The sequence below is a fragment of the Pseudonaja textilis genome, chromosome Z (genome assembly GCF_049901715.1).
Source record: "Pseudonaja textilis isolate UNSWEBS1 chromosome Z, rPseTex1.2, whole genome shotgun sequence".
NCBI classification, from domain to species: Eukaryota; Metazoa; Chordata; class Lepidosauria; order Squamata; family Elapidae; genus Pseudonaja; species Pseudonaja textilis.
In genome coordinates, this window is record NC_142008.1 from 54,451,331 (window position 1) to 54,463,829 (window position 12,499).

Here is a 12,499-nt window from a genome sequence, read left to right on the forward strand (position 1 = left end):
ATAAAATTTTACCGTATGTCAATCAATCTGATTTTGCCACCATTTCTTTTCTTAAAAAGGCTTCCTGTGGTGACACCCAAAGGGGCAGTGCTGGGACCAGAGTTCCCCCTCTGGTCCATGTCTGCAGGGGGCACATTACCACACTCAGTTGGTTGTATATTATATATTGCACGAATCAAAAAGAGGGCTGTGAAAATATTTGCAGACCCCTCAGATCCCAGACATAACTGTTTCAACTCTTACCCTCAAAACGACACTATAGAGCACTGCACACCAGAACAACTAGACATAAGGACAGTATTTTTTCCCAAACACCATCACTCTGCTAAACAAATCATTCCCTCAACACTGTCCAACTATTTACAAAGTCTGCACTACTATTACTATCAACCTTCTCATCACTCCTTATTACCCACCCCCTCCCACTTGTGATTGTAGGACTGTAACCTTGTCAATTGTATCATTATGATCTATATTGACTGTTTGCTAGTGTGATTTGATTGTTTATTATACCCCATGACTATTATGAAGTGCTGTACCTTATGATTCTTGACTATTGATGAATTTATCTTTTTTTGAGAGATTTGCACCAAGACAAATTCCCCGTGTGTCCAATCACACTTGGCCAATAAAGAATTCTAACTAACTGTAACTAACTACTGTGGAGCTGCCATGGTAACAGCTTCACAGTACTCTTGTGGGGGCTCCCTCTGGTAAGGGGAATTGGTTTTTACAAAAAAATAAGGCAAGCAAAGAGGGCAAGTTGTCAGGGGAGGTGCCTGCTAACGCGGATAATCACCTCAAAGGCTGTTCTGGTATGAAACTTAGACAAGAAACTCCCAAGGAGAGGAATAGAAGACTTGTGACACTGCTTGAGAGAGCTACTAGAAGTTCAGAGACAGTAAAACAACATGAGTCCCAACTACAGGATAAGAGAGTTAGAGCTGCTACATTTAGACATTTAGAGACAGTACAACACCGTGAGGCCTGACTACACTATAGGAGAGGTAGAGCTGTTACATCTACAGCTTCCTTTATAATTTGTATACTCTACTTATACTTTTAAAACCCTGCAAATAAAGTTACTTTGATTTGATACTATAGATATTATTCATTCCTTTTCCTGTCTACTACAGGATTGGGTTTAATAAATACCTGGGCAACGCCGAGTTATCAGCTAGTGTCTGAAATAAAAAAGCATCTTTGGTAAGATATTCACCTTAATTACAGAAATTCTACCCAATAGTGATAAATGCAATTTATCCCATCTTTGTAAATCCTGTTTAATACCCCTCCAAAGACAGACATAGTTATTTTGAAACATATTTGTATTCATCAACATAACCCCTAAAATTTCACCTTTTTCTCAACCCTAAAAACCCGACTTTTTATTCAATATATCACTATCCTGAGAAGACATATTCTTGATCACCATTGTTGTTTTCTGTTTATTTATTCTGAAACCTACCAAAGCCCCAAACTCATCCAGTTTCCCCATCAAGTATTCTACATTATTTTTTGGATCCTGTAAAAATATAACCAGATTATCAGCAAAGGCCCTCAATTTATAAATGTCTTTCTTAATATTTATCCCCCTTATTTTAATATCTTGTCTAATACTCTATTCAGGACTTCCAAAACCAAGATAAACAGCAAAGAGGCAAAGGATATCCTTGTCTTGTACCCTTTTGAATTTTGCATGAGTTAGTTAAGTAACCATTTATAACAATTTTTGCATTCTGTGACATGGTGGTCGCTATAATTCCTTGGATAAAATTCACTCCAAAGTCCATTTCTTCCAGCCCCTTAAACATAAAGGCCCAATTTAGATTGTTGAAGGCCTTATCTGCATCTAAAAATATTAAGGCAGCCTGTTTCTTATTATGATATTGTAAGTATTCAATAATATTTAAGATAGCCCTCACATTATATAATTATATAAGTATAAACTCATGTTTATACTTATACCTATTATTTGTAAGTGATTGAAAAATCAAATAAATAAATAAATAAATAAAATTATCTCTTAGCTGTCTTTTCAGCAGAAAGCCTACATACCTGTAGAGTCTTCTTTAGTCTTTTTGCCAGAATGGTGGTGAAGAGCTTGTAATGTTTATTTAATAATGAAATTGGTCTATAATTCTTTCTCTTTGTAAAACTTAACCCTCCTTTGGGAGCAGTACAATTTTGGCTTTTCACATCTGGGATATATTTTCCCCCTGTCATTCATTGTGTCCTTTAGTGGTTGAAGAAGAGCACTTATAGTATTGGCTCTGGGCCTGGGGTTTTGCCTGGCCTGGCCTCATTTCTAAAAATAGCTTCTGGTATCTTTTTTTTTTAAACAAAGTTTTTATTTTTTACAACAAACATATGAACAAAACATAAAAACATAAAACCCTCTTTCAATTATATACATACAGTGTGTCAGTTGGTTACAATTTTTTGTGCTATACTTTTTTTACCAATACTCACAAGTTATATAAATTCTCACCTTACCGGTCTAGCTTGTGCTTGCATAATATCAATTATTAAACATTCATTTAACTATTTTTCCATCATTTTATACAAGATATTCTAATTTTCATTATGATTTAATCTTATACATTCATACAATGGTTATATATTTTATATTGTATTCTTCATCAATCTATTAACTTTTATTGTAAGGCTTACTAATCTATTTTTTTACCATGTCTTTTTATTTAACCATTGATAAAATAAATCCCATATCATATAAAATTGTTTTATCTTCTTGTTCTCTAATTTCAAATGTCAATTTAGTCATTTCGGCACAGCCCATGATTTTCTTAATAATTTCCTCCTGCATAGGTGTTTTTTCATTTTTCCAATTCTTATAAATACAATTCTAGCTGCTGTTAAAACCTTTACAATCAAACCTTTACAATCAATTCTTTACAATATATTTCTGGTATAATTCCCAATAAAAATATCTCAGGTTTAAAGTCATTTTTTCCAACCATGTGTGGATTATAGTCCAATATCTTTTTGCATCCGAGCATGTCCACCACATGTGGTAATATGAACCAGGTATCTGATGACATTTCCAACATTTATCCAATTTATTCTTGAAAATCCTCGCAATTCTCCTGTAAAACATCCTATACAAATTTTCTTTATATGCAGTTGACATTGTCATTTTATAATTTTGAGACCACAATTTTTGCCATTCGTCAATCCCATATCCAGAAATTTTCCCCATGCAATGATTGTTTCTTTTACTTGTTCTTCCTCTAATTTAAACTCTAGCAAATGTCCATAAAGTTTTTTTATTACTTTTTCATCGGTATCTGTCAAAATTTTATCTAAATCAGTCAACTTATCATAGATACCTTCTGTTTTAGCATCTTTATCAAATCTAGATTGTATTTGCAAATATGAAAACCAATTCATTTTTACACCTTGTTCTTCCAACGCTTGCATAGATTTAAGTTCACCCTTTTCATTCAATATCTCACCATATCTAACTGTTTGTTCCTTTTTATATATTATTGGATAGGAAAAAGCTTCAATAGTAGATAACCATAGCGGAATTTTTAAACAATATTGCTTTTTGATCTTCTCCCAGTTTAGAAACAATGCTTCTCGAACATAATGTCTTCTAAAATACCCTATAGTTCCCTTATACCAGAGGAAGACATGCCACCCTAACAGCAGGTCATGTCCTTCTAAATTCAAAAGTCTAGTATTCCTTAATGTTATCCACTCCTTTACCCACATCAGACTCATAGCTTGGCAGTATAATTCCCAATTGGGCAAAGCAAAACCTCCTCTTATTCTTCCATCTTGTAGCAATTTAAGTTTTATTCTCGCTTTCTTCCCCTGCCAAATGTATTTTAGCACTATTTTGTTTAAATCTTCAAAAAATTCTTTCCCTAATCTGATTGGAATTGTCTGGAATAAGTATAAAATTCTTGGCAATACATTCATCTTAATTGTAGATATTCTCCCAATCAGTGATAATTGTAAATTTTCCCATTTTATCAAATCTGTTGCAATGTGTTGTTTAAGTTTGAGATAATTGTCCTCAAGTGTGCTACATCTTGGTGTTATATGTATCCCTAAATACTTAACCTTGTTTGTGACCTGGATCCCAAAACTTCCTCCAATTTTTTCTTTCGTCTTACTAACATGTTCTTTGCTAAAATCTTTGTTTATCTTTATTTATTTTCAAACCTGCTACTTTCCCATACTCTTCTATCTTTTCTATCAGTTTAGGTGCAGACTCCAATGGATCCTCTAATATAAATACCAGGTCATCTGCGAAAGCTTGTAATTTATACTGTTCTTTTTTAATTTTCATTCCTTTTATTTCTTTTTCTTCTCTGATGTTCCTATTCAGCATTCCAGCATTAACACAAACAACAGAGCAACAGTGAACAGCCTTGTCTGGTCCCTTTTCTCATATCTATAAAGTCTGTTAACTCTCCATTTATCATAACCTTTGCAGTTTGTTTATGATATATCGTTTTTATGGCTTGAGTAAATTTTTTACCAAAGCCCATTTGGTCCATTGTAACAGCATAAAATGCCAATTCACATTATCAAAGGCTTTTTGTGCATCTATAAACATCAGAGCCATTTGTTTTTCAGGATGTGCCTCATAGTATTCCAGTGTATCAAAAATTATTCTCATATTGTCTTTAATCTATCTCTTCAGCAGAAATCCATTTTGATCAGGATGAATAAAATTGTTTAAGTATCTTTCAGTCTTTCTGCCAGAACTGAAGCAAAAATTTTATAATCTGAATTTAATGGTGATATTAGTCTGTAATTTTTAACTTGCTGTGGGTCTGTGTCCTCCTTTGGTACAAGTGTGATATATGCTTCTGACCATGTTTTGGGTATTCTCTTCTTTGTCATAACTTCATTCATAACTTCTAATAAGTGAAGATTCAATGTTTCCTGAAATGTCTTATAAAATTCCACTGGCAAATCATCCAGACCTGGTGCTTTCCCAGTGTTTTGCTTTTTTAAAGCTTCTGTTAATTCCATCATTGTTATATTACTTTCTAACATTGTTTCAATATTGTTGGGTATCTGGGGCAAATTTGCTTCCTGTAAGTATTGTTGAATTCTTTCTTCCTGAACATTCTCTTGATGGTACAGTTTTCCATAGTAATCTTGAATAATTTTTTTCTTCTCTGCATTTCCATAGCATACATGTCCTTGTTCATTTATCAATTGATTTATTCTTCTCGAGTCTCTTTCCTTTCTCAATTTATATGCTAGCCATCTGCCTGGTTTATTTGCATCTTCAAAATAGTTCTGCTTAGCATTTTTAATTTTTTGTCTTCTTTTTCCATTAGCCCCATTTTATTTTTTGTGCTATTTCTTCTTTTTCCATTAGTCCCATTTTATGTTTAGTTATGTCCATTTTAATTTAAATGTCCTTTGTTTGTGGAAATTTCTGTAGTTCTTTTTCCAACTTCTTGTAGTCATCTTCCAATATTTTTTTAAAAAAATTCTGTTTTATATTTCTTTTCCTTGTAGTCCATTATCAAGTCTCTTGTATAAGCCTTCATTGTGTCCCAGAGGTTCTGTAACGATGTATCCTCTTTTGTATTTTCTTTAAAGAAAAGTCAATTCTCTCTCAATTTTCTGTTTAAAGTCTTTTTCCTTTAATATCATATTATTTAAAGTCCATCTAGATAACCTTTTTTGTCCTTTCCATTCAAGTGTTATTGGATTGTGATCTGCCCAGATACTTGCTTCTATTTCAATGCCTTGTATGTTAGAAAGCAATTCTGTTGACATCCATATCATATCTATTCTAGACCATGATGCATGTCTATTTGAATAAAAGGTATATTGTTTATTTTCTGCATTTCTCTCTCCATGCATCTTTTAAGTGTATCTCATCTACCATTTGAAATAAGGATTTTGGCAATGTCTTTGTAGCTTTCTTTGCTGTTTTTTGTGTTTTATAGTCCAACTTGTCATTTATTGTTCCATTAAAATCTCCCATCAGACAGATATTAGCATAGTCCAGTTCAATTATTTTCTTATGTAATTTCCTGTAAAAATCTTCTTGATTATCATTTGGGACATAAATTGATATTAAAATTATCTTTAGATTATTGTCCATTATCTCCACCGTCAAAATCCTTCCATCATCATCTGTATATATTTGTTCCGCAGGGATTGTATCTCTAATGTATAACACCACTCGTCTCTTTTTACAGTGTGTCAATGCTGTAAATAATTTCCCTATTTTTTTTTTTGCTTCAATATATAAGCATGTTGTTTTTTAATATGTACTTCTTGTAGGCAGATTATATCAAATTTTAATTTCTCTAACTTATGAAATACTTTTCTTCTTATAATAGCTGAATTAAGCCCATTTATATTAATTGTAATCAGTTTTTTATCATCCATTTTAGATTTTATAAGAAGGATTTGTTGCTCTAGTAAATCTTGGTTCTCATTACTCTCTGGGTACACCACATACAGCTCCTTCTTCTTTTTCAATTACTGCTGTACATTCCTCTTGAAATTCAATTAATGACTCTTCTTTTCTTGTATCTTCCTCCCTTCCTCTAAAATATTCCAGATAGAATAACTCAGCTTTTTCAACTGTATCAATTCTGTGTCTTTGTTCCTGCCAGGTAAACATGATACCTTCAGGTATCAGCCATCTGTAATTTGTTCCTCTCTTAAGTAACTCTTTGGTCAAGAATAAATATTCTCTTCTTATCTCTCTCACTCTCCTCGGTACCTGTTTCAGTACCACTATTTCTTTATCTTTGTACTTTAGTGTTTTTTCTCTTGCCACCTGAAGTATTTGTGATTTAATTATTTTCTTAGTAAATCTGATATGAATTTCTCTTGGCAGTTTATTTCTCATTGCATATCTTGTATAGACATGAAAAACTTCATCCATTCCATCCATCATCTTCTCTTTAGTTACCTTTAATGCTTCTGCCAGGATTTTTGTCATCATTTCAGCAAGGTGTTCACCCGTTTCTTCTTCTATATTTTGAAATCTAAGATAGAATTCTGAACTATCAATTTTCCATCCCAATGATTGCAGAGATCTGCCCTTATATCTTTCCACTTCACTCAATCGGGTATCCATATCTCCACTCTTCTTATCTCTTTGTACATCTTGTTCTTCAATTTTCTTAATTCTGTCATCATATTGCATCATCATCTGTTGAATATTTTCAATTTTCTCGTCTGTCTTTTCCATTCTTTGCTCAATATTCTCCGTTCTCTTTTCAATATTATCTGTTTTTACTTGTATCTTTTGAATTCCTTGCATAATCATCTGCAGTGTCATTTCTTTCTCCTTCGCTTGTTGTAACATCACCTGTATTGATCATTGTCCTCCAGATGGTGAGGAAGAAGTTGGGATTGAAGAAGCTGAGGCTGGTATCTTTCTGCTCATCTTAGAGTACTTAATAGAAAAATTGAAAAGAAAAAGCAAGAGCAGCCAATTGCCACAAAAAGATAAAAATAAAAAGGGAAGGGAAAAAAATCTTCAGGCACTTGAATACCTTAATCCAGTTGGTTCCAATTATGTAGGAAAAAAGGAAAAGAAGAAAAAATATAAAATGGAAAAAAGATGAAAAAATAAAAAAAATAGAAATTTTTTTAAAAAGACAGAAATCTGTATATTCCCCTTGCTAAAAAGATAAAACAAAAGGAGGAGGGAGGGAAAAAGAGTCTTGTTCTTGCATCAAGGGACTCAAGTCCAAATATAAAAATCCAACTGGGGGAGAATAGAAAAAAAAGGAAAGAGAAAATGCAATTCTGTCAATAAGCAAAGCACTGCCACTATATATTCAAGGCTCTTTACTAAAACAAAAAACAAAAATTTCCAGTTCGCTTTTCAAGGTCACTTCAATCTTCTTTCTTCAATTTCAAATCCAGACTCCAGTTATCACTAGTTCCACAGAAGAGCACCTACAAACAATCTACATGCTCTTCCAACTGTTTTTTCAATGAAAAGCACAGAGTCCTTGAATGTAACGCCAAATGTATCAACAAGAAAAAAAGGAAAACAGTGTATCCAAGCCTCCAGGTGGCAGCGCTACTTCTTTCCCTTTCCTTTCCCTTCCCCTCTAATGCTAAAACCAGGCATAGAAAAAATAAAAAGAATCTAAAATTATTAAAGAGAAAAAACAAGAGGAAAAAAAACTTTTCCAAAGAGTTATTTTGAAAGGAAAAAATAAAAATTCAAAAGGAAAGACCAGTCCAGTCTAAAAATTGAAAAGTTTTTACAAAATCCAAAGTTCTAATAAAAAGAAAGAAATAACCTTCAGGTTTAATTTGTGCTTAATCTCGCCGCTTAAGCACTTTTATCTTCACTTTTAAATTTATTTTTTAGTCTTTTAGGGTGTTCTCTCCAGAAAAAAAAATAAGTAGGAAATTATCTCACCAAACTGACACACTTTCTTTCCAGCTTTCTTCTGTTCTGGAGCTGTCCCAGCTTCAGCAGCTTTAATGGCTGCCTCTCCACCACGGGGAAAAAAGGGCTTCTCCTGGATCTATGAGGGACTTTGTGATGTCCCTGGGATCAACAGGATATACCCTCCTCAATCACCATCTCTACGGGATGGTTTAGGTCCATTGGGACTGTCCTGCAATGGAAGAAGAAGAAGAAGAAGGAGAAGAGAATATGGCGGCGCCCAACTAGGAAGGTGAAGCTCTCGCTCCTGGAGCACTATCTCCCTATAAAGCCACCACCTGCACCAGAAATCACTTTTAAAGCTGCTGCTTGCATCAGTAACCGTGAGTAAACCTGATCCCAAAAAACAAGCCCAAAAACGCTGGATTCTGAAGCCGTGGAGCCCTAATAATGCTAGCAGAGCTCCTGCTAATTGATCCTGCTCTCCTTCCCCAGAGAAATGAAGCTCTTTCCATCAAGCCCTATTAACCACACTGGTGGAGCTCTTGAACTGGATCACTTGGAGCCTGCAGAGTGCAAACAACGTACCTTCATTTAAATCCCTCACACAGCTGATAGAAGTATCTTCCATGCCAGACAACGCGTTTCCATTAATATCCCCCACACAGTTTCCCCGGAGCCACATTGGACAGCTGGCAGGGAGAAACAAGGAGGGAGGAGAAAGCCCTGAGGCTCTTAGGAGCCAAAAGTTACCCTGGATGGCAGAGGAATGCTTCGGTTGTTGAGAGGAGAGGACAGTCTCCTTGACTGACCCGAAGAAAACCCCTCCATCCGAACTAAAAAGAGAATTGCCAGCATAGCTAAATCAAAACCAGTAAGTCAGCTGAGACAGAAGTGAAAAAGAAAGGAAAGATCTTGTAACAGCGTGCTTAGTCTTGGTAAGAATCACTCCAATTTCTGCAGTGGAATTTTCCTTGGAAAGTGGGACTCAAAGGAGGAAAATAACTGTGATTAACGATCTGGAGTGACTGTCAGATTTAGTTTTAAAAAAAGGTATTGCAAGTAGAAGTAATTTTAAAAGTAAAGGACAGATTGGATTAGTTAACCCAAATTTCTGGACTGTATTTTTAGTACTACTCAACTTGAAGAACTTTGAGAAACTATTGCAAAACAATCTTATTCAGAGACATATTGATTGTAGTTAAAGTGTTTTAATTCAGCGAGTTTTGCTCTCTTTCAAAAACCCAGCATGCTTTGAACATCCTCTTACAGCCTTTTGTTTACAGCAGGCTTGTCCAACCTTTCACCTTCCCTGGGCCACATTAGAAGATGAAAATTTGGGACTTCCAGTTGTCGGCTTTGCTAACAGCAGGGATTCGCCTTCTCTGCGATTCTTGCTGTGCTAGCCGCCTTGGTGCCTCCGATCCTGACGGATTTGGAGGCTAAGGCTGCCCTGTTGGGGCAGCTGAAGAGAGGGGGGATCCGGATGGAGGTGAGGGGCATCGCAAACCCCCCCCAGCCGGCAATAACCCCCTTTTCTCAAGACGGTTCCAGCGGTGGTCTTTTATGGCCACCATAAAGAAGCCGGCAATTGGATAATAAAGAATGCGCAGGAGGGAGAAGGAGTTTTCTTTTTTTTTTTAAAGAAAGTTTTTTCTTGGTTGAACTGGGACCTTAAGGATATATTTAACACCTGGGAAAGTAATGACTTGGAAGCTATTGTTCCCGATTGATGTTTTCAGCTGCGAAGAAAAGTGACGAAAAGGGGAAGTTACTCTCCCTCCCTTATGGAATTAACAAATGGAAAAGGGAAACCAGCCTTTTGATAGAAGGTAAAACCTAAACTTCTTTGTTATAAGTGGGAAGGGAGAGGCTTGGGAAAACAAATTTTTACTCTAAGACTTTGCTGGAGGAGATGCCTTGAAGATAAAGAGAATTTTCTTTCCCTAATTTGACTTCACCCCTAGAAGAGAAACTGTAAAAAGAAGAAGCTTTTACTCTGCCTGGACTGTTTGATGACTGTGGGACTTTGGGACGTTTGGGAACTGTTTTAAGCCTTGAAATAACTGATTGGTTTAAGAAGAGGATACAGAAAGAGAAGAAGAAACTTTAAAATGGCTCTATCTCTTGATGAACTAAAAAAACAATATCTAAAAACAAAGAAAGAAGGCAAAGATGTTATGGGAGAAGCCCTTTGTTTCCTAGATATGGCGCTTGCTATGTGTCAGCAAATTAAACAACAGCTGGAAGAAATCGAGGAAGAAGAAGCCATTTTTAATGAACTAAACAGTGTGACTAAGAAAGAAAGGAGAAAGAGAGGAGCGAAAAGGAAGGGCTTAAGAAATAAAAAAATATTTATGAAAGAGAAAAAGAAGATGCAAAAACAACAGAATGCTAGAAAGCAAAAGGAAAGAGGAATGCAGAAAGGGGAAATTAAGAAGACAGAGGTTTTGAGAGGAGGGGTAAAAAGTTTAGGCGGGCTAAGAAGGAAAGGGAAAAGGGAAAAAAGTTACAAAGATATAAGACAAGATGGAGATAAGGAAATTTTTTTCAGGGATAATGGGTAATATATGGGGTTTTTTTTTTTAAAAAGGGGGATTCTGCAAAGTACATGAGTATTGTAACAGTGGTATTTGTATTATAAGTAGATAACCAGAACTTTTTAAGATCTAATAAAAGGCTAAAATATCAAGGTATAACTTTAAAAGGTTTAATAATGAATGATAATAAGTTTTAATAAAATACTAAAGGAATGTTTAAAATATTAGTTTGAATATAGAGTTTAATGGATTAATGTGTTGATTGTTATGGATTTATTATTGTAGTATTGGTTTTTGAAATAGTAGAATGTACTAAGCAGAATCTGATTGGGATTTAGGTGTTATTTTAAATTTTAACTTAGGGGAATGATAGAAAGGCATCATACTCCGATTAGTGATTCCAGGGAAACTATTCTTTCTTAAATTGGAAATGAGACAGATGTAAATGGAGAAATGGACAAAAGATATAAAAAAAAATTTTTTTTAAAAAAAAAAGCAAGATTAAATATATAAAACAGAATTAAGATGAGGCAAAAGTGGAGAGGAGTTATATAATAGATATAGAATGGTAAATAAGATGGGTAATGGTATATAAGAAAAGTGTGAATACAACTGAGTCCATACAAAAGAGGCAATCTGGGGCCAAGTTACTTTCTAGAAGAAAGCTTTATGTTTTTTATGTCTGTGTTTTATGTGTGTGTGTTTAATTAAGAATTAAATAATAAAATCTCGGAAGAAGACTAGATGAGAATAATTATAAACAAGCCAGAGGGAAATATAAAGTTGATGACTGGATAGCAGATAAATCAGAAAGGAAATATGATTGAATAATGATTAAAGAGAAACTATGTGGAATTTGGTAAAGGAATTTATGTGTTTATATGGAAATGGGATAAATTATAAGTATGTGATATAAAGCAATATGTTACCTGCCTTGTAAGGATCTACAATGGAAAGAGGTTTTATGTTTTTAATGTTTAATGATGTTTTGTCTTGTTTGTTTGTTTGTAAAATCAATAAAACTTGTTTAAAAAAAAAAGAAGATGAAAATTTGGTTTGGGCTGCACATAAAATAAAATAACAGTAACGATACCTGATCATCCAAAAAAACTATAGAAAATGTTTTCTTCATAAGATATCATAAAAAATAGTCAACCAGGGAGAAAAGAACGTGGGGGTGGGAGAAAGCTCGCCCGCCTCGCGCCTACCTCTCCTCCTGCAAATGGCCCGGCTGGATGTGGCAGGACTGGAAGGTGAGGACCGGAAGGCTCGGTGCAGCAGCCGCGGCGGCGGCAGCGGCGGGGGCAGAAGCCGCTACAACAGCTCCGCCGGCGGCAGCGGCGGCAGTGGCAACAGCAGGAGGTGGCGGAGCGGGACTCTTGGGCTGCGGCTGCCTCAGCACGAGGAGTGCTCTGACGGTGCCTGCCTTTTCTGTTGCTGCTTGGCATGGTGCTCGCCTCGCCCCACCTCACGCCTGCCTCTCCTCCTCCTCCTCGCTGGTTCGTCCTCTTGCACAAAGGTTGGGGTGGGCACTGGGCCGCATTACGAGCCAATCTGGGCCGCATGCGGCCCGCAGGCCGCGGGTTGG